At 40.6% G+C, this 24,961-nt stretch overlaps 1 protein-coding gene across 1 annotated transcript in view; it reads left to right on the top strand.

The window, feature by feature from the left end:
* Nucleotides 1–377: 377 nt before the first annotated feature.
* Nucleotides 378–24,961, top strand: part of LOC136427444 (regulator of G-protein signaling 20-like) — an 84,696-nt gene continuing 60,112 nt past the window's right edge. The window contains exon 1 of the mRNA XM_066416296.1: nt 378–766. The gene's annotated coding sequence lies outside the window, so the exon portion shown is untranslated. The remainder of the gene's footprint in view (nt 767–24,961) is intronic.

Raw genomic sequence — 24,961 nt, 5'->3', positions numbered from 1 at the left:
CAGGCACAAACATTTTCTTATAAGTCCGCCAGAAAGAAAGAAAAAAAATGTACCGTATCACATATTTTCCTTTTGTGTCGAACTTCCCCGTCGGTGTGAGTGACGCGGGAACACAATGTGTTACGGACCTGATCATGTTGTATAAAATGCTTGCTAAAATGGAAGCCTCTTGAAGTGTTTATGATGGCACACGTAATCTGTGATAATGCCTGTTGACGACAATGCACTGTAGGGAATTAAGACCGTTTCCGGTCGCGGGCGGCAGGGGGTCTCTTTGAGGCTGCACATAGCGTAAAACCACAGCACAGATGCTACTGCTTCCCCAGGTGCTTCCCTACGCTGACCGAATACGCGACTTGCTGATTATGGTAATATTGACGAGTATTAAAATTTTGCATTTCCGAATGTTGCCGAGCGCTGACGAAGATATCCGTTACCTCAGGGAAAGCACAACGTAAGCCTTGCTAAAAATAGCCTGGGCAAGCAGAGCAGCAACAGTTGGGAGGAGATTGGCTTAGATTTGTGTATCGTAACCTTGTGTGTACGTACACACGAAAACGCAACAGTTCCGGCTTCGCTTGTGCACTGCATGCTTACTCCGAGTGAGCAGGCCGCGAGCTTCTTACCGTGCATTGTCAACTACCTCCTCGGTGCTACACCTCAAGACTTCCCGACCGGGACTCAGCCGTGTCCCCATCTCACCTGCATATCCACCCTGTAATAGGACCACCCGGGATTTCAGCCGTGGAGAGAAGGATTTGTCAAGGTAATGCATTTTACACAAGGTCTAAATGGGAGCACAGCTCTGTGTTATTGGGACGACCCTTGCGCATTTTCTATCCTTCTTATCATGACCGCACCCAAATTTTAATCCGACTGCGGGATTTCCCCATCATTTTGCAACCTGAGATGTGCACTTACACAGCATCTTTATACGGCAACAGGATTTTAAGAAAACACTGTGTTAGTAATATAGGTATATATTCTAGAGGACCAAGTGGGTTTCACGGTTTCAACTGCCACGGATGTAAACATTACGTACAGCACGTTTGTATTGGTCTCCGTGTATGCCACAATTGATGAGGGATTTTGCGGCGAGCGCTTTTGAAGGTCGTCCGTATGGCTGTCGTTGCTATGGCGACCAATTCATCCTTGCAAATGAAACCAACATTTGCAGTTATATGGTCCCTCACCAAAGGGCAGTAGAGTCTGGAGAACACAGCCGTAAGTATGACATAACCAGAGATTGTTTTTGGTGGCACTTCTTTCTCATGGATCATGAAACAGAAGACCCTCGGCAGCTCTACAGACGTGGCTTATACGAATCGTTCCGTGCTGCTTGCACCCTGGTACGTGGGCTGCCCTGCGGAGGTTGACAAGCCGTCCTACGCAAATTTGCCAGGATCGGAAGGCAGCGTAGTGAATAAATAACTACAATTTTTTGTCTAGTTGCAACTCTACTTTTTTCGGTTTTACAGCGCGTTGAATAAATCACATCGTTCTCGTGAGTACCCAGTCACTCTGTCAATGCTATGAGGTGGGTGATGTGCACTACAATCATTAGCACTGATTGCATGGTTTGGCCGATAAATGGCATAGGTGATAACTGACCTTTCTGTATTCTAAAGCCATGTTTAGGGAACCGTTTTCTCTTCTGTAGCACCTACATATTACCATCGAACTAGATAGACTGGTAACGGGAGTAGTTAGATATAACCCGGGTACCGTAATTAATTCACTGAAGGTACTAGGTGATCTGTTCCATATGCACATCAATCATTACCAGGATGTGCGCTAAAGAATTCAAACATCTAACCTTTCCAGGCCTCTTCCTTCCTCAACCATTGAATGATACAATTTACAAGATTGAAATCTAATCTATATAGTCTTTGTTCTATTGAATGTTGACACTTGAAACATCCCGTACGTTCTGCACAATCATTGTCATAATTATAATGCCTTATTTACTTATTATAATGGTATATCTGTTTTGACACGTACATGTATGTGCAACAAAAATCATTATGATACGCATCTTCTCAAATAGGGCATTGTATGCACTAAAAAGGTCATTGAAGTGACCATAATCTTATTTCCTACAAGTGAATATGTGTCCAATTTGCCTATCTCATCAAGATACTGAAGTGCATTGTCAATGTTAAAGACCAACATTATTTTGGATGAGTTCAGATTTGTACATATCGAATAAATGGATAGATGAAACATAATTGAATCATAACGAAATAGACTGTTTTCGTATTTTATCGAAGACACAGGGGTTTGCACAAAGTTTGTCGCCATCCTTCTGAGTCAGCCAGTTTGTGTCGTCCACGGTCTATATTTTCCAAGAATGGCAAGATTATAATGGTTCTGGGTTCGAATTCCTTGCAAGCTCCAGTGTTGTGCTCCTGAGAAAGGCTATTAACACCTATTTCCTCACTCGACTAGATGACAATGAGTGCCTAGCTTCGACTAGGGACGTCCTCTCGGATGGGACATAAAGCTGGGTCCCGTGTTTGAGGAGTCACACCTCGAGCACGATATCGATAAAGCACTCACCGCGCTTGTCGAAAAGATTTGAGGTCCATCCCGATGTGAATTGTTGAACCTTAGAATGGCCTTTGGGTTGACATCTTCCAAAGGCGATAGTGACCTTATCTGACCATCCCTTCATAGATGCATTACCTATCAATGAGTAGATCAATACAAATCCTGAGTACAATCACTGAAAAAAGAGCTATTGATTAATATCAATAGTTGAATTGAGACCTTTATTGTACATATATATCCACTGAGGTAAGCACAGGTCACAAGGAAATGATAGTTTACAGATACATATATACACTGTCAAGCTAGCACAGGAGCTAAGTGAACTCGACTTCTCACTTTTGTTATAGTGAACATGTGAGAGAGACATGTTTCATAAGCAAAGGCTTGTCTAAAGTTGAAATATACAATTGTGTTGTTTAAGTGAATGAAGTAGGGAAACATAGATTGTAATAGACTATAAAGTTCAGCTCTCTCAATGATGTCTTACATGATGAGTATTCAAACCGCCAGGTTGGCATTTCATAGATATAATAACAAACTGCTTTCTTTGCTGATGAGGTGCGAAAAAGACCATTCTGCTTCACCCCCTACAAACAATATCCTAAAAGGCAATAAAGCTTGTGGCACCGATTCCATTATCAACGAAATGCTAAAATATGGCGATAAACAACTTCTGCAGCCTTTAAAAAAACTTTTCAACACGATCCTTCAATCAGCAAACTTCCCGCACCAGTGGAGTAAGAGCATCTTAGTTCCGATTTTTAAAAGTGGAAGCCCAACAAATCCGTCAAATTATAGAGGGATCGCTATTTCTAGTTGCGTCGGAAAATTATTCACGTTTGTGCTTAACAAAAGACTTCAACGCTTTCTTGAAGATAACAATATACCGTCGTCACTTCAGTCAGGTTTTCGAACAAATTTTCGCACAAGTGACAACATTTTTGTGCTTAAAACCCTAGTAAACAAAGAGATTTCCACGCCGAGAGGGAAATTGTACGCCTGCTTTATTGATTTTAAGAAAGCATTCGATTCTGTATGGAGAAATGGGTTGTTTTACAAGCTTCTATCGTCAGGAATAGGAGGGAACTTCTTTAAAATCATTAAAACCATGTACTCCAACACAGAATATTGCGTTAAAACTTCAAACGGCTTATCAGCATACTTCAAGTCAACCTGTGGAGTTCGCCAGGGGTGTAATTTAAGTCCGCTTCTGTTTAATCTCTACGTTAATGACCTTCCAAACCTACTAAATTCACCACAATGCGACCCCGTCATTCTAAAAGACACTCCCATTAATAGTCTTTTCTGGGCAGATGACCTAGTGCTCCTATCAAAATCAGAAAGTGGCCTGAAAGAATGCTTGAAAAGATTAGATAACTTCTGCTCTACTTGGAAATTAACGATTAATAAAGATAAAACTAAAGTAATGATTTTTTCCAAAAATGGACGAACGAGTAAAACCCGCCCCTCTCCCTTCCAAGCACAGGGTCATACTATAGATATCACACCCTCGTACACATATTTAGGAATAGACATAACCCCCTCGGGATCATTCAATCGAGCTAATAAACAAATTAGAACCAAAGCCCTCCGAGCCTCCTTTAAACTAAAATCAGTACTATCAACAAATTACAATCCATCAATTTCCCTTGCATTAGATCTGTTTGATAGTCTAGTTAAGCCAATTTTATTATACTGTAGCGAAATTCTAGGCTCAAATATCCAATGTAGGGATCTTATTGTTAAAGGAATAAAAGAATCACCAAATGAAAATATTCGAAATATGATATCTAACATCCTATCTCCAATACTAGGATCGCAGGTCAGTATTCTCAAAACAAATCGTATTGGAAAGAAAAGTGACCCTTGCTCCACCCGCCCGATACTCGTCCGTCTGAAAAAATACAATGATAAGCTTGACATAATTAAAAATTCGCACATATTAAGAAATCAAAACATATTGGTAGAACAGCCAAAAATATCGTATGAAGTTCCTGAATTAGAACAAGTTCTCCTAAACTACTACAAAATTTTACTCCGTGTTCCCAGAAGTTCAACTAACGCAGCCGTAAGAGGAGAACTAGGTGCGTTCCCTTTATACATTGACACCCAAACCCACCTTATCAAATATTGGCTCAGACTTAACAACTTGCCTAATGACAGAATCGTAAAAAAAGCTTATGATGTAGCCGTTGAAGAAGATCAAGATTGGGCTGTTCATGTCCAAGATATGTTATCTGGACATGGTTTCCGAAATATCTGGCTCAATCCTAATGTTGATGCCAAATATTTCGGAAACTTATTCAAGGAACGCATGAAGGACACATTCCTCTCTGATTGGAGACAAAAAATAAACAGTAATAATAAACTTAAAGTGTACTCTAAAATCAAAACTCAATTTAGTATAGAAAACTACCTATTGTCTATCCAAAACAAAAATTTTGTGACCAACATAACCAAACTGAGAATAAGTGCACATTGCCTGGAAATTGAAAAAGGTCGCCATCGCAATATATCGGCAGACCAGAGACGTTGTCCTTCATGCCAAGATAGTATTGAAGACGAGTACCACTTTCTTATAACATGTCCTACATATAATGCTGAAAGACAAGTGCTTATGCAATCAATTACATGTAAGTCAAATATTACCCTACCTTACACAGATAGCGATACATTTAATGTACTTATGTCATGTCCAGATTCCATATCTATCCACCTAGGCCAATATATCTACCACGCTATGCAAAAACGAAACTGTACCATTCCTGAATGAGAATTGACAAATATAAAGTCGCAAATTAGACTAGAAACACGCAACACAATGTCTGTAATTTAGATATAGCTCCACGTTGTAATTTAAGTAGATTGCATTTGATGTAGCGTTATAGTAATTAGAAATTTCCTTAGATTACAATTAGCCTAGAAAAACAACCCTTAGTCTGTATTAGTTCCATGTTGCAATGGCCATAGATCACACTAGATATAGTATTATAGTAAGTAGTATATTCTTATACATATATAGAACTAGATTGTTACCTATGTTGTCTGTAATTTGCCATACATTGTCACTGATGCAATTGTTGTGCAATAAATCATTCATTCATTCATTCAAATCACTCTGATTCAAAACCTCTCTAACTATAACCCATCTGTTACCCTTTCACTAGATTTGTTTAACAGTCTAGTCAAACCTATTTTGCTTTATTGTAGTGAAATTCTAGGGACTAATATACGATGCAGGGACTTGATTCTAAATGAGGTACAGGAATGTCCTGGTGAAAACATTAGGGAAACTGTATGCAACATCCTGTCTCCAATGTTAGGAACAAATGTAAATGATATTATTCTCAAGGTTGCCCGTACTGGGAACAAATCGTCCTGTTCTAGTTCGTTTCAAGAAGTGCAATGACAAATTACATGTTCTATATAACTCAAAAATGTTATCTAATCGAAATGTCTTATTAGAGCAACCTACAACGTCCTATGAGATACCCGACTTGGAATATGTTCTTCTCAACTACTGCAAAATGCTACTTTGTGTCCCAAATAGTTCTATAAACGCCGCAATAAGAGGCGAACTAGGAATGTTTCCATTGTATTTTGACACCCAAACGCAACTTATCAAATACTGGCTTAGACTACAGACTTACCCAATGATAGAATTGTCAAGAAAGCGTATGATGCTGCAGTAGAACAAGAACTAGACTGGATTGTTCATGTTCAAGATATTTTGTGCAGGCATGGTTTCCGAAATATATGGCTAAACCCTGCGGTTGATGCTAAACATTTTGGTAACATATTCAAAGAACGTTTGAAGGATACATTTCTCTCTGGTTGGCGACAAGAAATTAGGAGCTGCAGCAAACTAAAAACCTATTCACAAGTCAAAACTGACTTCACGTTGGCAAACTACCTTTCATCAATTCGTAATAAATCCTTTATAGTTATAACATGACCAAATTAAGAATCAGTTCTCACTGTTTAGAAATAGAAAAAGGCCGATACCATAATATACCAGCCAACCAGAGACTATGTCCTTCATGTCAAAATAGCATTGAAAATGAATATCATTTCTTAATGACATGCCCCGCATATACTGTAGACAGACGAAAATTAATGGATATGATCTCATGTAAATCCAGTAAACCCGTGCCAAAGGCAAACATAGACATGTTCAATCTACTTATGTCATATCCCGACACCATATCTACGTACTTAGGCCAATACATATGTAGCGCTTTACAAAAGAGAGAATGTATTTTAACAGACCGAAACGTTTAACATATATTATATCATTACGCCATTTACGTTCATATATTCTTGTGATTATAGTTTTCAGAATAGAATAGACTAGTTTAGTACCCATTGTATTGATTGCATTGTCACTCTTGCCATACATTGTGCCATGTATAATTGTCGAGCAATAAAGTTCATTCATATCCAGGAGATGAGCCTATTGCAGAGGTTGTGCGGTGGTTCAGTGTTTCCCGATTTTCCAGATAGATTATTAATAGATAAAAGTAATTTATTGACGACCCTCATACTTACAAAATATGAACTGTTTGTTGTCAATTTTAGCGGTCAAATAAGACTAGAAAATACAGATTCTGTACATGTTATCCCATTGCTTATGTTGGTTGTGAATGTTGGTTGTGAAATATGTGAGTGTGTTCATGGTTGTATCATCATCAGCATCATCATCATTTGATTTTAGGACGTCGTTTATTACTTCACAGAAGGTCATAACAAGTCATGTCTAGACATGGAACTATACAATCATATGTTAAGTTTACTTACTTTACTTTATCCGGTCGCTATGGGGGCGTCGCGAGGAGGTGGAATAGTCCGCCTTGTGCCAGTCGTGTCGCCTGTTGAGGTGTCAGGCTATAGGTGTGCAGGGTTCCATCGTCAATCCAGCGGCGGCGTGGTCGTCCTCTGGCTCTCCGAGCTGACCCTCTGGCATTGTAGGCTCTCAGGGCCAGTTGAGTAGGTGGCATTCTGGCGAGGTGTCCAAAACCATTATTTACCCGCGAAAAACGTAAATTCAGCCCGGATAATTACATGTTCAAGAACTTAACACACCAGATACACGAACGAGTCTTCTTTTAAAAAGCTGCGAGCGTTATTTTGCCCTGTCCAAATGCTCAGAAATGGCGATGTACCGCGGAATGGAGGAGTGTTAACAGCCGAGTAAAAATCAGACACCATTCTGGAAATACTTTGCTTAAAACTAAGAAATTTCTTAACGTTTTCTTTATTCAAACACTTAAAGGGTCCTAGTTGAGTCCACATTTTGGTGGCGCAGCGCGGAAATAAAAAGATTGTGAACCAGGCGTAGGCTCCAAATTACGGCCGCTGTAGTAAACAAAGGTACGCCGACCACGCGCAGCGCCGTGACCGTAATTGGCAGTGTTGGCGTTGCGGCCGGACTCAAAATCGCCTGACCGCGACCACATTGGACAGGTGACCGCTATAGACTAATCCTTAAAAATTGACCACTATGGCCAGGTTTGACTGTATGTTGTTTTAGTTCGTTCCATTTTGTTCCATTTCGCACTTTCTGGGGACCGCAAATGGGTCTATAATAACTATAGCAAATGCAATCTTATTTTGTTGTGTTTTGAAATGTTACAGTCCCCTAATCAAAATCACAATCAGAAAGAATGTCAATCTGGAAGGATGAAATATGCATCATTTACATATCAAGAATATCAATTATACTATCGACTATAACGGGAGGCGCCCTAACATCGCACGCGCGCTAACATCGCAATGATTTTTTATTGATCTTATTTTGCATAATTACGCCGTGTTTGTGACCATTGACTATGCTAATAAGGAAGTTAAATAAACCAAGTTCATGCACATAGCTGTCATTCGCATTCATAATATACATGATGTACATATCCCTTTCTTGTTTTGTCGAAAAACAGAATTTTGACAAGAATGATGGAAGCGCCGAATAAAAGGTCACTGGGTAGAGACGGCACGCGCCTCTAAATATACGATCTGTACCAAGCAGACACACAACTATCAGACACATAAGAAAAATAACTTCATAAAATACGAAAAATGTTTGTTGAGTAGAAAACCGACCAAAAACAACGTAAACAGTGCTGTCGTCTGGCGACGTTGTTTTCCCGCCTTCTTTCTGGCCGCGATGGTGGCGGGACGAGTCAACGCACAGCGAGATCCAGAGATTTGTTATTCTTTAATGTTGATACGCAACTCACACGGACATGATCTACGCACAAGTGTGACAGGGTCCTAAGTTAGGCACATTGTCTGGCGTAGCACTAAATCAGAAGGTAAGTTCGCGAAAACGTCTCACCTGCGTTTGCTGCTTTTAACACGGAACGTAAAGGGCTCATGAGCAGTATGAATGCATTTCTTATCTGTCACACTTGTGCGTATATACAGGTCCGCATGAGTTGCGTATTAACATATTTTTGGTTTAGGCCACAGCAAGTAATTTTCATGGATGACATCAGCGCGCTCATTAATTTTCGCCTGATTTTGAAATAAAAAAAAAGAAATTTCATTGCCCTCCGACGGTGGTCAACATTAAATTGGCAAATATGTCGTAAACGTTGACAGTCTAAGGTGTTTCATTGCATATGAATACCCAGTGTAGTTCCTGCCCATGATGGTATAATAAGCTGTTTTCTGCATTTCTTCTAGCAAGGACATTATATAGATAATGGGGAGGGGGTCCAGTAAATTGAGCTATATACACAAGGTGTTTCATCGCATATGTGTTGCTTCAGATGATGGTACAACAAGCTCTTTTCTTCATTTGTTGTAGTTAGTCTATTGAGATGTATCTACAAGGACATGTTTACATTAAATCAAGGAGATTTTATATCATATATGAAAACTCATTGGTTGAATACAGGAATAAAAGACCTGTTGGTCATGATATCATATTTCGTCGCCTCAATTCTTGTTTAACAAGACTTATGATCTCAAAATTTGAAAATATAGGAATCTTGTTTTTTTGGCCCGCCTTGTGTTTTTTGCTCATTAATTTTGGAGTCTGCGGAGGATGTCATCCATAAAATTTACTTGCTGTGGCCTTGATTGAAATCACTTTTACCATCAAAGTACAATCAGTCCATCTTCCTAGCTATTGATATGTTTAAGAGTTTGGTTAAACATATTACTGCATTGTAGTGAAGTTGAGGATGGTATCTGTAGATGTTCTGATCTTTTCATTGGGACATTGCTTAATCCCACTGAATATTAGATCCATGCATTGTAAATTTATGCCAATACAGTATTGATAGACTGTGAGTCAGTCGCTTAGGAAAGAGAGCAAACCCCCTCGTCTACCTGTATCGCCCTACTCTTGTGTGATTCAAGAAATACAGTGATACGACACTGCACTGTATCAAGGAACCAGAATATTACAGTAGAACAGCCAAAAATTTCATATGAAATTCTCGACAAAGAATACTTTGAAGTTTTGCAATATTCTACTCAATGTCTCACCGTAATGAGCGAATTCAAAGTATGCCTATTGTTCATTGACAGTCTAACACAGTTGATTAGATACTCTCGCTAAGATTGAATAATTTACCTAATGAAATTGTTGTTAAAAAAGGATACGACACTTAAGTCGAAGAAGAAAAGGACTGGGCTACTCACATTCACCCAAAGTTAATGCCAACCGTTTTAGAAATACATTTAAAGAACGTCTGAAAGACATGATTCTCCCTGGTTAGAGGGAACCATTTAGAAATACCAGTGAACTCCACACATGCTATAGATTTAAAAATCACTTTGGCAAGGAAGAATACCTCACATCAATTCATAATAAACCTTTTGTAAATAGCATAACAAAACTAACTAGAGTTCCACGAACACATTATCTTCGTCAAATAATCAAGGCTTATTGTGGAGAGTGATTAAGATTTACATTTATTCCATATCATACACATTTTGCAAGACATGGTACATATGACTTTTCCATACGGTGCTAGATAATACCTAGCAGTGGTGCAGTTTTGGTGCAGTGTACTCTCTGAGCAGAGCAGGGTCCGGCTGGTTTTTGACATGTTTTTAAGTGTTTTTGTCAGGCTTTCTATTTTGTTCCCTTTTCGTTATGTCTCCAACCGTGTGTTGGACAAAAGATGCCTAAACTGAACACGATAAAACCAACCGGACCCTCACATCTGCTTGGAGTGCAGACTGCCCCATCTGTTTATTCATGTGCCCCATCTGTTTATTTATACTTTTAGGCAAAGCCTTCTATTGACCTATTTCGGGAACACTGTCACATGCCCCATATATAATGTAAAGGGTTTACAAACTATCCTTACTAATTATGCAGATTAGCTCCTGATTTGCTTAATTGGTCATTGATTATGTAAAGCACCATCTGAGCTCTCTACATACCAAACTTCACGACGATCTGTCGACCCCTTCTCAAGTTATTCACGTCCGAACTTCAAAACAAAAATACCCACTGCAGTTCCAAACAAGACACTAGGGGGCCAAACTTACACAACTTAATTCCTGTGGCATGAGCTATCTACCACACAAAATCATGACCATAGCACTTTCAGAAAATATGCTCCAAACTTTTGAAGCTCTGCTGCAGTACCCTAGGTACCCGCTAGAAGGCCCATTATCGAACTTGACCTTCTTTTCTGTAAAACCTACCCATCCACTAAATATCATACAGAACCATAAACAGCTTCTGGAGTTATGTTGCTCACATACAAATTCATATCCACACAAAGCCCGCTGCAGTACTGAAGGAAAATGTCAGGGGAACCATTTTTGAAATATTGACCTCCGTTTCTACAACATCTACACACCTACAAAAAATCATGAGGATCCATCAACGTTTCCGTCACTTTTTTGCCTACATACAAACACACAAAAATGAAAAGTCCGCTGCAATACTGTTGAAAAACACAAGGTGAACCATTTTTGAACTTGACCTTTCTTTGCACAACCACTACACACCTACCAAAATCATAAAGATTCATCAAAGGTTTATTGAGTTATGCTCTTGACATACATACAGACCCACCAAACAGCTGGCTCAACCAAAAACATAATCTTCCCCGAGTACTATAGTACTTCGGCGAAGATAACAATCAGCGCACATTGTCAAGAAATTAAGAGGCTCGACACAACACACCAGCCACTCACAGATTGTGTCCCACAAGGTATGAGAATATTGAAGATGAATTTCATTTTGTAACGACCTGTCCTACTTATAATAAATAGAGAGCGCTGTTACAGACTATTACTACTAAGACGTTACTACGTTACCTTGCTCGCGAAGGGGCCCTGATAACCCGCGCTGCCAGACATGGTTATGGCGACGTCGCCAACACTTGCTCATGAATAATTAATGAGCTGACCTTATTTGGCAATGAGCGGACTGACGAACTCATCTCCAGACGGAAGTCGCGGACAAGGTCGGTGGGCTTGCTCGGCTTTTGCTGCCGCTGGGAAGCCCATATAACAGAGGCTACGTTGATGAAAGTTAGACATCCAGGTAGTAAGATACGCCAAAAATAATTACTCAAGCAATTGGATAAAATTTTGAAACAGTCAGACATTTCAGACAGCATCCACTGTCTTTCGTCAGTGACTAACGATAGGACCGAGAACACAGGTTTTATACCAAACCTCTGAATAGATATGTTAATGAAATTGATAATGAGGTTAAGACAATTTAGGATGTCTTGAAGTAGTCTTTAAAGGAATATTAATTCAAGACAAAGTTTTATGCCAATGGTTCAATTAGCTACTGTTGTTTTAGTACAGTAAAACAGTAACTAAATGTTGTTTGTCCGGGGGTGGGGGGTGGTGGGTAGTGCATTATTCCTAGTGCTGAAAGTTCAACGCGTATAGCAGAGGTTCTTCCCTCCGCCTGTACTTACACTTAGAAATACGTCCCTGCCATCAAGCAGTGTCTGTAGGGTGGACTGCTGATGCTGACGAAGCCGCTCAAATCCAAACAAGTCTTCCACAGCTGAAGCAAAACTATCGGCTGCCATTTGTTTTGGGTAACCAAAGCAACGATGTAACACGTAACCTGATTTGCTGATAGCTTCCCAGCGTTCTTTGCGCGTTTGCTTCCGATGAGGGGAAGCAGACCTTTGGTGGTCACGTCGCCATAACTAGACTCTACCAGTCTCCCCCGGTCGCTGGGAAAATAGTAGAAATTGGCCAAATAGAGTCAAATATTTGAAGGGAGTTGGCTACGGAGAGAGGGTCCAATTCGCAGTCTTCGTCGCCCTGGGATGCAGAAGGTACGCTTCTCTGGGTGCTGTGGTCTCCTCCTGGCAGAAAGAGCAGCAGTGGTCTGTGTGGACTGCTTCGTTGTCAAATGCCCGAAGCATCACTGTCCGGATGCAAGACTGCTTGGCCATGAACTGTTTCAGCGAGTCCTCTGCATTGCCCTCCTCCTTGCACTTGCCGGCAAACACCACAGCAGTGGCTGGCTGCCCTGACCTTCCAGCCCAGCAATGGTAGAGTCTAGCCATAACCATGTCAGGCAGCGTTGGTTACCAGGGCCCCTTCGCGAGCGAGGTAACGTGGAGCGATAGGGGTCCTGATTTAATGAGGGTGGCATATCTGGGCTTACAACGGGAATGCGCCGCACGTCAGTGAGTTATTGTTAAACAACTCAAGCAGGAAACAACACAAGCAGGAACCAGGGCAACGTGTCACCAGTGTTGAATGATTTCATGCTAGTTTGACCCAGCTATTTGCAAGATGTGAAGTCGTCTTCAATGATCCACTCCCTTTGACATTGTAGACAATAGATGGTATGCTAACATAGATTAACATGGCCAGATCATGAGCAATGAACGACCAATGTAGAAATATCTCCTCACGAAGTAATGAGTTACACAAACCACAGCTGACATGTCTGAGAGACATGATTTCTTTTGAAAACAATCAGATAGGCCAGCGTTGTTTCTAGTGGCACAGACAACAAACGGGCATTAGTGTACAACTAGAGTTCCACGAACACATTACCTTCGCCAAATAATCAAGGCTTATTATGGAGAGTGCCTTTATCTAAGACTTTAAAAAATCAGTTGATGTGCCAGGACTAGTATTTGTGTCTAGTGTACTAAGTGTTGATATATGTTACAACTGGTCATGAAAAAAAGTCTCTTGATATTATATGGACCACAGTAACTGAATAAGAATAGAATAGATCTTTATTCCATATCATACAGATTTGAAGGACAAAGTAAATGTGACTTTTCAGTACGTATACTGCAGTGTAGGTGCAGTGGCCCATCTGTTTACATGACCTGTTTTTGTAGGGCCATCTGTTGATACAACCTGCATTATACATCCCCAGTCCGGACTGGGGCATAGTGTCCCTGAAATCAGGTCGTACAGTAAGAACCCTGCTGTAGAAATTTCCTTATAAGTTATGTTAATGAGGCCCTGATATGCATGATTTATGTCTGATAATGTTTACCTTTACTTTTAATGCCGCAAGAATGAAATTCCCGTCATCTACCAATATGGCATTTTAGTATTTTCCAATCAATTATGCAAATTAGGTATCTATTTGCATTATTGACATCTATCGATACCTTATTCAGTCACATACATGTATGTCACATGTTTTAGAGTCCTATTGTGGATTATGAATTATGAAATATAAGCTCCTGATTTGTATAATTAGTATTTGATTATGTAAAGCACCATCTGATCTATCTGCATAACAAACATCACGACGATCTGTAGACCCCTTCTCAAGTTATTCATGTCCGGAGGACAAAAACACCCACTGCAGTTCCTAACAAGGGTCTGAAGACCCAAAATCTCCATGAAATTTGGTTTTATACATGATGTGTTTTATTACTATTCCTCATTACCAGCTGTTGGGACCTGGGGAATTCTTGTCCTAGATTTGAGACTAACAGATGTGACAGGTGTGACCTCCAACCACATGCCTAGAATGGAGGTGTAGTCATCCCTCATTACTTATGCAAATTCAGTCCCAATTTGCATAATTTGCACTTCAGTTTGTACATCTCTGTTCAACCTACCTGCATACCAAACAAGAGTTCTACGACCTCATACCTTCGCCAAATGATTTTAACCTAAATATGGCTGACGTATTAGGAGTGTTTCTCATCAATTATAAATCATACCAGTTGATCGTCTTCACCCAAATAACATATGTTGTCCCAAGTATGAGCTTAACTAAGAGGGTTATGCTAACATTTATCATCAATTATGCAAATGAACTCCTTATTAGCATAATTGATTCAATGCTGTTCACATTCACACAACGTCCAAATGCCACAAGTATGAATTGCAGTCATGTACTAGTATGGAATTATAGTCGTTTCTCATTAATTATGCAAATTAGGCCTATATTTGCATATTTTCTATCTATCAACATTCCTATCTAGCTCAGTTACAAATGTCACCTATTTGAATAGTCATATCATGGAATTTGGCGGATGTATAAACTTTCCTCATTAATTATGCAAATTATATTCTGATTCACATAATAAGTATCTAATTATGTACATCATCACTCAAGCTATCTACTTACAAAAAAATCATGACCATCCATCAAGCCCTTCTTGAGTTATTCCCTTTCAAAGTCTGAAGCAAAACGTGCTCCTGCAGTTCCAAAAAAGATGCTAGGGGGCCCAAACCTATACCGCTTACTCTCTGTCTAAAGAGCTATCTGCCACTCAAAAATCAGTTCCATAGCATGTCCAGAACACGAGATATTAAAACAGGAAGTTCCGCTGCAGTACCGTAACAAGCCGCTAGGAGGCCCAAAATCTAATTGTTTTCAGGTTTGATCAAGACCTACCAACATACCAAATACCAAGACAATTAATCCAAGAATTCTCGACTTATCGTGTTCACTAACAGACACACAGACACGCTCAGTAAAATATAACCTTCTCGGCGAAGGTAATAACTATCAGACTCAAACTACATTCTGTAATCTATATTACATCCACCCTTCATCAACTACTTCTTCAGCAATACGTATCCATACTCTTAGTGAACACTTCTACTCAACCCCCCAGACCCCAGTACGCTATACAGTATGACGTAACTAATAAATCACCTCTTCCTTCTTAGATATAACACTATTAACTCACCTACACTGAACAACGTCCTATTCCCATACTGTGACACACGAGTACTGATGGTTCTTCCTGATGTAAGGCAGTGTATATCCAATTTTGGTCTGCTTCCACCAAATTCCACACCACTTTCTGCTGCTACCTTTTCCATACCACTGCCTACTGACTGACAGGCCAATTTGTCCCAGCAGCTTGTTTCCTGCCTCCCACATGACAACTACGCACCCCTACCACTTATCCTTGACCCCTCGAAACAACACCGTCAACACATCCCAGGCAGAACACATACTCTAGCATACAATATAACACATTTTTACACTTTTCTCGTTAATTATGAAAAGCACTTCGCCCAAAATCTAATCATCTTGAGATTTCCCACATACACACCGACACATCAACTACGACAACAAACCATTTAGGCGTTCTCGACTTATCGTGTTCAGTAACAGACACATAGACAAGCATCAACGAATAACCTTCTTGACGAAGGTAATAACATGAAAATCTGTTGTTCCTTTCTTCAGTTATTCTCCTTAGAAGATTATTACAAATACGCCATTGCAGTTCCAGTGACACATACCAGGGGGGCCAAAATCGACCTTGACCTTTCTCCTCACAACACCTACCCACATACCAAATACCATTACAATCCATCCACACGTTCTTCAGCTATGCTGACTTTAAGCATACGGTGACACAAACATACACACACGGAAACACACACGCAAACGCACGCAAAACAATATCCCCATGAAAAAGTCTTTTTTCATGGAGATAACAAGCCGCTATCGGGCTACTCTCCACCCAAAAGTCAGGACCGTAGCACTTGCAGAAAGTTTGACCTCAAAATTTGAAGCTCCACTGCAGTATCTTAGGTACCCGCTAGAAAGCCCATTATCGAACTTGATCTTCCTTTCTGCGAACCCTACCCATCCACTAGTCGAACACTAAATGTCATGCAGAACGATTAACAGCTTCTCGAGTTATGTTGTCTGCATACAAACACACACACACATACACAGTCCGTTGCAGTACCAACGTAAAATGCCAGGTGAACCATTTTCGAACTTCTCCTTCGTTTTAACAACCGCTACTCACCTATCAAAAATCATAAAGATCCATCAAACCTTTCTCGAGTTATGCTCTTGACATTCATACAGAACAAGCTCATAGTTGGCGTAACAGAAAATATAACCTTCTCTGCGAAGGTAATAACATACAGTAGAGACTGGAAAACAAGCATGCAAAGAGTCGGGACGGGCCAACCATGGCTAAATGACGCCTCTAGCAGTCCTTCCACCGGTCAGGCCCCTAGATGGAGGCCTTATCAGCCCTTGACAGCAATAGAGTGTGCAACACATGCTAGGACGGGCATGAAAGAACACATAAGGACACACAAGTAACCGGAAGTGACGTCTTCATCGACACCGTCGGACAACATTAAGAACACCCCTTTGGCAAGTTTCACTGTTGACACGCGTATAAATACTGACATGTATCCAATTTTGCGCAAGACACACTTACGGTAAAGCGGTACATGTAGCCCTTGACAAAGGCATCATATACAGCCGTGACAGAACACAACTTAGCCTATGAATTGTAGTTTCCCATTCGATAGACCAAGGACATTCTACATAATGTCCTCGGTTAGACCTTGTTGCCAATGGAGTATGACGATGTAGACGAGGCTTGTGGACACTACTTTTGACACGACTTGGGGACAAAGCATTGGCTGGCTAGGTAGGTTAAAAGTCGATGGCTGGTGAATGTCAATTCATTTAAAGATCCTGTACTCCATACTTGGTAAGAATCATGTATGATACACAACTAGAAAATTAGACGCTTTTGTTTTTCTATCATTTAGTGCTAAAATTGGGGGACAGAGCGAAAACACAAAAATGGACATAACAGCTGTTTGCATCATATGGCAATTTAATTTAATGATAGAAATGCTTACATTTCACACTTGGAGTGTGTAAAATTTTAGACATGATACCTTACCAGCAGAGCAACCATCATCTATGAAATATCCTATCTCAAACATACATTGAGATTCTATTTATGTATGAAAGGAAAAAGGCTTTAAAGAAACAAGCTATTTACTACTTCAACTTCATTTCAATATGAATTGAGTCGGTTATGTTCCGAATTGTGTGAAGATGCACATTGTAATTGTTTCATCAAAAGATTTATCTTTCACATCCACGAGTCAAACGTAGAAGGTAAAAATCAGAACTAGTCTTCTAAGTAACAGTTATTATGCAACTTAACTAACTGTTACCCTGCATGTGTATTGCTGTTTGGCGCACCGACGCCATAGGACGCAACTACCAGACGGGGGTGACGCTTCAGTGTTGCATATACTATTGGTACTGTCTGGTATCATGAATATAGTCTGTGACCATTACCACTTGTGAGTGTTGAAAAAGAGCGAAAAGTCTTGCCCCTTACCTAGGATATTGACGCCTTTACGACAGTGCACTCGTAATCCATTTCTAAGGTCGCTAGAACACCGTATGTTTGCACAACACTGACGTCATCGACACTGACCAATCACACTGCGGCTCACCCTGTTTTCATGGGTGGACGTTTATCAGCAAACACACAGCAAGTCATTCTACTTTCATCTTTCATCATAAATGTTTTTAAATGTTGGAAGTTTGCATTTGGAAGGTCTGTATCGTAGTCACACGATAAGTCCGTGTAAACAACAAGAGTCTTTTCTGCGACGCCCCAACGATTTACACTAAAGTAGGTTGAGATATCCTTCCGCGCGTTTTAGGTTCCATCGTCGATGTTTTTTCTGCTTCAACGCTGCTGCTAAAGGTAATGTGCCTTTAACAAATACCAATGTCATGCTTCATTTCTATCCTATTCGTGACATATATGACATTTCAGGTAGTATATACTTGATCGCAGCCTGGAAGTGCATTTTTTAAAAAGTAATAAGTTTATTGCAAGTTCTTGCCCGTAGGCTAATTGCAAGTACATGTAACATGAAAGGACGGACAGACAATTGATAACAATATAGCATGTGACTTTTCTAGTCTAAATACTAACACTAAATTCTATCTTATTTGGGTTTGACTTCTTTTTCCGAGACAGTGGAAGACGAATGATCCCACTTTTTCTAAAATATGTGGGTTTTGTGATGTTAAGAGGAGAGTAGTTTTCTTTTTGTCTGTTAACTTGGAGAAATTTGGATGGAATTTGGTGGCCTCTTGAAACAGCGCCTTTCTTTCTTGATCGTAGAAGGGGCAACTTGAAACAAAATGTGTTTCGTCTTCCACCGTGCTTGACATGCAGTATTTACAAGTTCTTTCGCACACAGGTAGCTTTTTGTACCGCCCCCTCTCTATTTCAAGGGGGTGGGCACTAATTCTAATTTTAAAAGATTCATAGAACGGTGCCCACGGGGTAACTCGTTGCACAGACATATTATCTATTTTCGCCATTTTGACTGCTGTTTTTCCCAATATCTACTATTCATTTAAATGATCATTTGACACTCGTATGAAACCAAATCCAAATACTCTGGAGAAATTGGAGAACAAGACAGTTTGTTCTTCTACAGTAAAGTGGTTTATCATAGGATCGTCGACAGTATTAAGAATGTTACTTTTCCAAGTAGTGATATGCAATTAAATGTAATGGCGATATGTAACGTTAGATTGCAAAAAAATATCGAATAGTAAGAATCTATATTAGAGCCAATTTGTAAACGCTAGATATATCGATACACAGTAGACACTTTGTAGGCTAGCCTTTGTTTCCAAGTCTGATGTCTTTACAGACAAATGTTTATTGTCTTGGAGTATTGGAGATTCTTTTTTCACAACCAGTAATTCTCACCTGCTAACGTTTCGATGAATGTCAGACACCTTCATCAGAGCTTCTGACTGGAGTACTGCTTCTCACCGCTATAAGTAGCCGATGTAGGTGGCGCTTTTGCGATGAGAACACTGTCCCAAATGTGGCTAAGTTTGTATCCCCCCTCGTCTCGGTTCATCACCGGTGTTGTCTTCCTTATCCAGACTGCCTCCTTAATCCACCGGGTGCGTCTGTTATCCTCTCTTTCGATGACCTTGGCCCCCTCCCAGTCAATGACGCAGTTGTGCCTGGCAATGTGTTCAGTGACTGCCGATTTCTTGTCTACTTGCTGTGCTTGTCTTTTCTGTGACCTTGTGTACTTTACCACTTCAATGCTGTCAGCTTCCTTCTTATGTTCTTCCAGTCTAGTCCCAAAGGTCCTTCCTGTTTCACCTATGTAGACTTCGTCGCAGCTCTTACATGGATTTTTGTACATACAATCCGTTTTTGCTAGGTCATCCAGTTTGTCCTTAGGGTGCACTAGCAGGCTCCTGAGTGTCGTTTTGGGCCTTACTGCAGTGGAAACATTGTGTTTTCTGAACACTCTCTCCAACGGCTCTGTGACCCCTTTGATGAGCGGTGAGAAGCAGTACTCCAGTCAGAAGCTCTGATGAAGGTGTCTGACAGACATCGAAACGTTAGCAGGTGAGAATTACCGGTTGTGAAAAAAGAATCTCCAATACTCTATGTTCTACCAACCTGATGAAATTATTTTCGGAAGTTTATTGTCTTGTTAATAAGTAATGGCAAATTCTCTAAATAAGTCTGTTTTCGTTTTACTACACTAGACAAAACATATGGCACAATAACAAGGTTCCAATGACTGCATTGACCCCAGACGGACGACAAGAAGGGCGGAAGTGAAGGGGCCGTTACCAGCGGTATGATCGCATTTGGGCTACTGATGCTTTCGTTGGCTACGTATTGGTCGAAATACCGTAATTGATGAGTCAATCTTTGTTTGTGATGTTTAAAAGTAAAGGTCATATTTCAGGGATAACCAATACGTTTGTTGGTGTTTCGAACCTCCCAACTAGGATGAACTTTCTCGATAGCGAAGTTCCTTCACTGTAGATGACTGGTTGGGACTACTGGAATTATTAAATATTGTGCTTCCAGCATGTGCTTCTATAAGTGAGGTTACATGTTACTTCTTGCACTCTCGTCATTCTCAAATGTCAGATGATCATTTGTTTGTGCTGCTGTTTAAGCTGTCGTCCGATCAATGTCTACAATTTCTAGACACGGATTCTTGAACCACTGTTTAATATAAATCCTGTTCCAAATGATCAAAATACTCTTGTTGTATCCTCTGTTAAAAAGAATTCCTGATCATAGTGATATTGCTTACCAGATATTTTCTGTGGAATGTTCAACGAATTCCTAAGAGTAGTGGGATTTGGAAGATCGCTGTATTTTCTAAAAGCTGTTTCTCTCGTGTTCCCGGCGTGTTCCTTTGTAGCAGTGGCCTCCTGTTCCCGACTTTTTCCTTTTACCAGCAGCCTGCTGAAAATGGAGAAGTTGTCATTAATGGTGAAAAAAGGAGACGGTACAGTTGGCCAACAACATGAAAAGTTTTCTTGTATTTTTCAGCCCCTACTGATGCTCTGTTATCAAGGTTGTACACTATAGAACTACATAGTCGAAGGGCCAACGCTCTAGAACACGCTCATTTCATTAAAATGCGAAAACGACGTAAGTTCGTAACGCGCCTCTCCCGTGAAAATACCCTCAAGTAGGCTCTTCTTTAACATCCCTAGCAGAAAGTTGGCTGACTGCAGGTCCATGAAATTTGGTATACTTAAAGAACAAGCATTGGTGCGCCCACCGGTGGCCAACTTATTGGTGTTAAATGAGTCACACTATAAGAAATTATCCAATGAACATTGCGTATTTTAGACTCATTTTACGCCATTTGTGTTGGCTTGCAGCAGGTATGTAGCGTTCATGAATATTCTTGAAAATCTCTGTGCTGATTTCCAGAAACCTTACCTTTTATTTGATATATATTTTATTGTTTATTTGAAAACAGGGGAGCGCAGCACCCGTATAGAAATGTTCACTTTTTTGAAAAACAGGACGCGGCGCCTCCCGCGTTCCGAACACGCGGCGGGGCAGAAACCACTTGGACTTGATGTTCATCTTTGTCACGGCGTCGTAAACAGCAAGGATTCATTAACCCTCTTATGGTTCGTATGTTGATTCTCTCAAACTTGAGCTTTCCATTGGTACGTAGTTTGATGTTGATTTAGATAGTTGAGTGCACGACGACGTAGAATACTGTAAATGTCCACTCCATTATGAAGACACCGCAACTAGCGCGTTGTACCTACGCGCGCGGTCATGGAACTTCGCGGTCAAAAGTGTAACGGCGTTGTAAGCATGTAAAGTTCATGAATCGTCATGAAAATTCGTTACCTGATTTTTAGAAACCATGGCTTGTATTTCATATATAGCTTATTGTCGACTTGAGTCGCAGCACCCATTAGAAAATGTTCACTCCGTTAGCTCCTCGCGCGTTCTACCCCGTGAGCATGAAGCCAGTGAACCTGTCCGTCTTGTTTTTATCGTTATCATAAGCATGCAGAGTTCTTGAAACCTTTCGCAGACGTGTGCCATGATTTCCAGGAACATTACTCATTATCTTCAAATTGATCATATAGCTTATTGTAGATTTGAATGGTTGATAGCGCAGTGATGTCGGCTCCTTGTGCGTTGTACATTGGACGCGGTCGCTCAGGTAATTTCGAATTCGATTAGCCTGTTCTGTATTATAAGTTTCTCTTCCCGGTGATAACATACAATGAAACAGCCCCGTTCTCCTCTTGTTAGCGTTGTTCACACTCAAAAATTTAAACAGATGAAGGTCAACTTGAACATTTTGTTTATATATGTGAAGAACAGTCAATTTGTGATCAACATCATACTACTAGTAGTTTGTAATGGGCTTTACGCGTACAGAGATCAACTGTAGTTTTGCTGACTGTGGAAATAATCTGCTGATTGTGAAGACACTGAGCTGTCACAAAGTGCATAAAGTATTCAATCATATACAGTAGAATCCGCTTAACTGCACATCCCATTTGCCAGCGTATTTGGTGCAATTATCCGGCTGGTGCAATTATGCGAAATTGCCCAGCTGGACCAGTAGGTACACTGTATCATACAGGTGGTGAATAGTTTATAAACCTCGGTGTGCTGTATGAACTAGTATGCATTGAGATGTTAGAAAGCTTTCGTTACACAGGTACAGGTAGATTCCACCTCTTGTTAGGGCCACGTTTATGTATTAAAACAGTAAATTTCAAATTCTCAGGAAAGACATCTCAGGACACATTGAGTGAAATCAGTAAGCGCCAGAGAGGCCCTTGTCATGTTTGGACAGGTTAGACTGTGTACATCATGGTAGTGAATTACAATGGACTGTACTACGTATCCAGTGGGTAGATATGGTTAGATGACTTAGATCAGTGACAGACCATTCTCCTTATAGCAGAGCCGAACCCGCGCATACATCCTTTGGGTGAATGTAGGACGTTTCTAGGACGCGGATTCGGCAATGCCATAAAAGAATGTGACAGATGATCACGTCAGCACCGCACCGTCAAAAGCGACTGCTATGTCCGTCCACGCGTCTGTAGCCCTTGCCGAGTCGCTGTGCGGTTTCCGACTAGATCTGAGAACTGCAAATGTACGTTAAGACGCCGGTCTTTTATTATTGCAGCAGTATGTGAATACAGCGCTGCCGCGAACCTAAAACCGCCGACAACACCCCATGTCATCCTTAACGCGAAATTAAACCCCCGCGAACTTAAATACATTCACAGACAGTGTAAAGTTACAGGTAGAGACCAATCTTTATTGAGTACAGCATGCTGTCTGCCAAAACGCAATACCGCATTTGGCAGGCGTGCGTCTCTTTATGGTGACGACACGCCCCGTGACCCGCCCAGGACCTTCCATACGATCGCTATCAACGTGATTGTCAATGAAGACTACCTTCTTTTGTCAGTGAAAACAATTTTAGACATATTGGCGGTATTGTGTCTCTACATAGGCACTTATCGCCTCATTTGCACCGCATTTGCCGATTTTGAGCGCACCTTTTTAGTTAACTTGTCGAGGGTTTTTGAAAAAATTGGTGCAGTTATCCGGCATTGGTGACAATGTGCGATATGCGGAGTCACTAACAATGCAGTGAATGGGAACCGGTTTGGGATTTTGGGATTCGGTGAAGGAATGCCTTCTATCAGCGAAACGTAGAACTAGAAATGCATGGGTGATCACACTAAAAATATACATGCTCCACTGTTTGTGCTGCTTTTCTGCACTCTTTCTTTGAGAATTTTGTGTATAGTCGAAGGGCCAAGCATTGAATATACAATTCTACTTCCGGGTTTGCTAAAACGGCACAAGATCGAACACCCTTGGCACGACTAGCGGGCAGGAGAACCAGGGTAGCCTCTGACTTGCTAACAGTTCATCCGCAAAATAAACACCGGGGCCGGCGATGGCGGTGGGATCAAGAAGATAAGGACCAGGTTGAGCCCTTTTTGTGGTTAAACTCTCAATTATACATGTATTTCTCCTGATAATTTGGTGAACATGTGGGTCTGACGTCAGGGATTTGTTAACAGCGGCCTATTCCAGTGATATGCTAGCAACCATACTCTAGACGCTCCTATCTCTAGAAAAGGCAACTGTTGTACAGAAAGTATCTAATACTTTGTATCAGTCCAAGAATAGGAGGTACCAGGTTAGTATTGTGTGGGGAAAACTTGAAGTTGGGTCAGCATAGGTATATGAGACAGTGTATTGAAGTTGCCGTACATGTACATAGTTTTTATACACAACTTTCTAGTGATTAAACACTATGCCCGTGCGATGCCCGCAATTGGACACAGCGCAAAAGGACTGGGCACGATACAAATTTCCGGGTACGGCCGGAAATTTCAGTGGGTACGGCAAAAATCACCGGGTACAGCACAAATTTGTAGCGGATACGGCACGAATTACTAGGTACAGCAGAAAGGAGTTTTGTGGGGTAGTTATAAAGGCCCGTGCCCAACTGGCATCGGTCAGGGATGAGCCCGTCACCATTCTCGGACAGTGGATTTGGTGTTGCACCAAACTGAATAAAGTCTGTGGTTAAAAGATAAACATGTACAGTAGAAGCCACTTTAAAAAAAAAATTCTATTGCATTTCAAGTATAATACAGTACATGTAGTAGGAAAACAAGTGGTATACATAATAAAATGTAGACGGTGTAATGACAAAAACCTAAATAATATTCCAGAACAGTTTGCAAAACGTGTTTCCTAATCAACAAGATAATTGTGTAATGTTCCCCATTTCCCAAAATGTTTTTGAAACCTTTTGACATTTCTGTGCTATAATGAATTCCAACGGATATCTGTGACCTTACGATGAC

Source organism: Branchiostoma lanceolatum, chromosome 2, assembly GCF_035083965.1.
Source record: "Branchiostoma lanceolatum isolate klBraLanc5 chromosome 2, klBraLanc5.hap2, whole genome shotgun sequence".
In the NCBI taxonomy this organism is placed as follows: domain Eukaryota; kingdom Metazoa; phylum Chordata; class Leptocardii; order Amphioxiformes; family Branchiostomatidae; genus Branchiostoma; species Branchiostoma lanceolatum.
The sequence above is the reverse complement of the archived record's forward strand: the minus strand, read 5'-3'. Positions and strand labels throughout refer to the sequence as shown.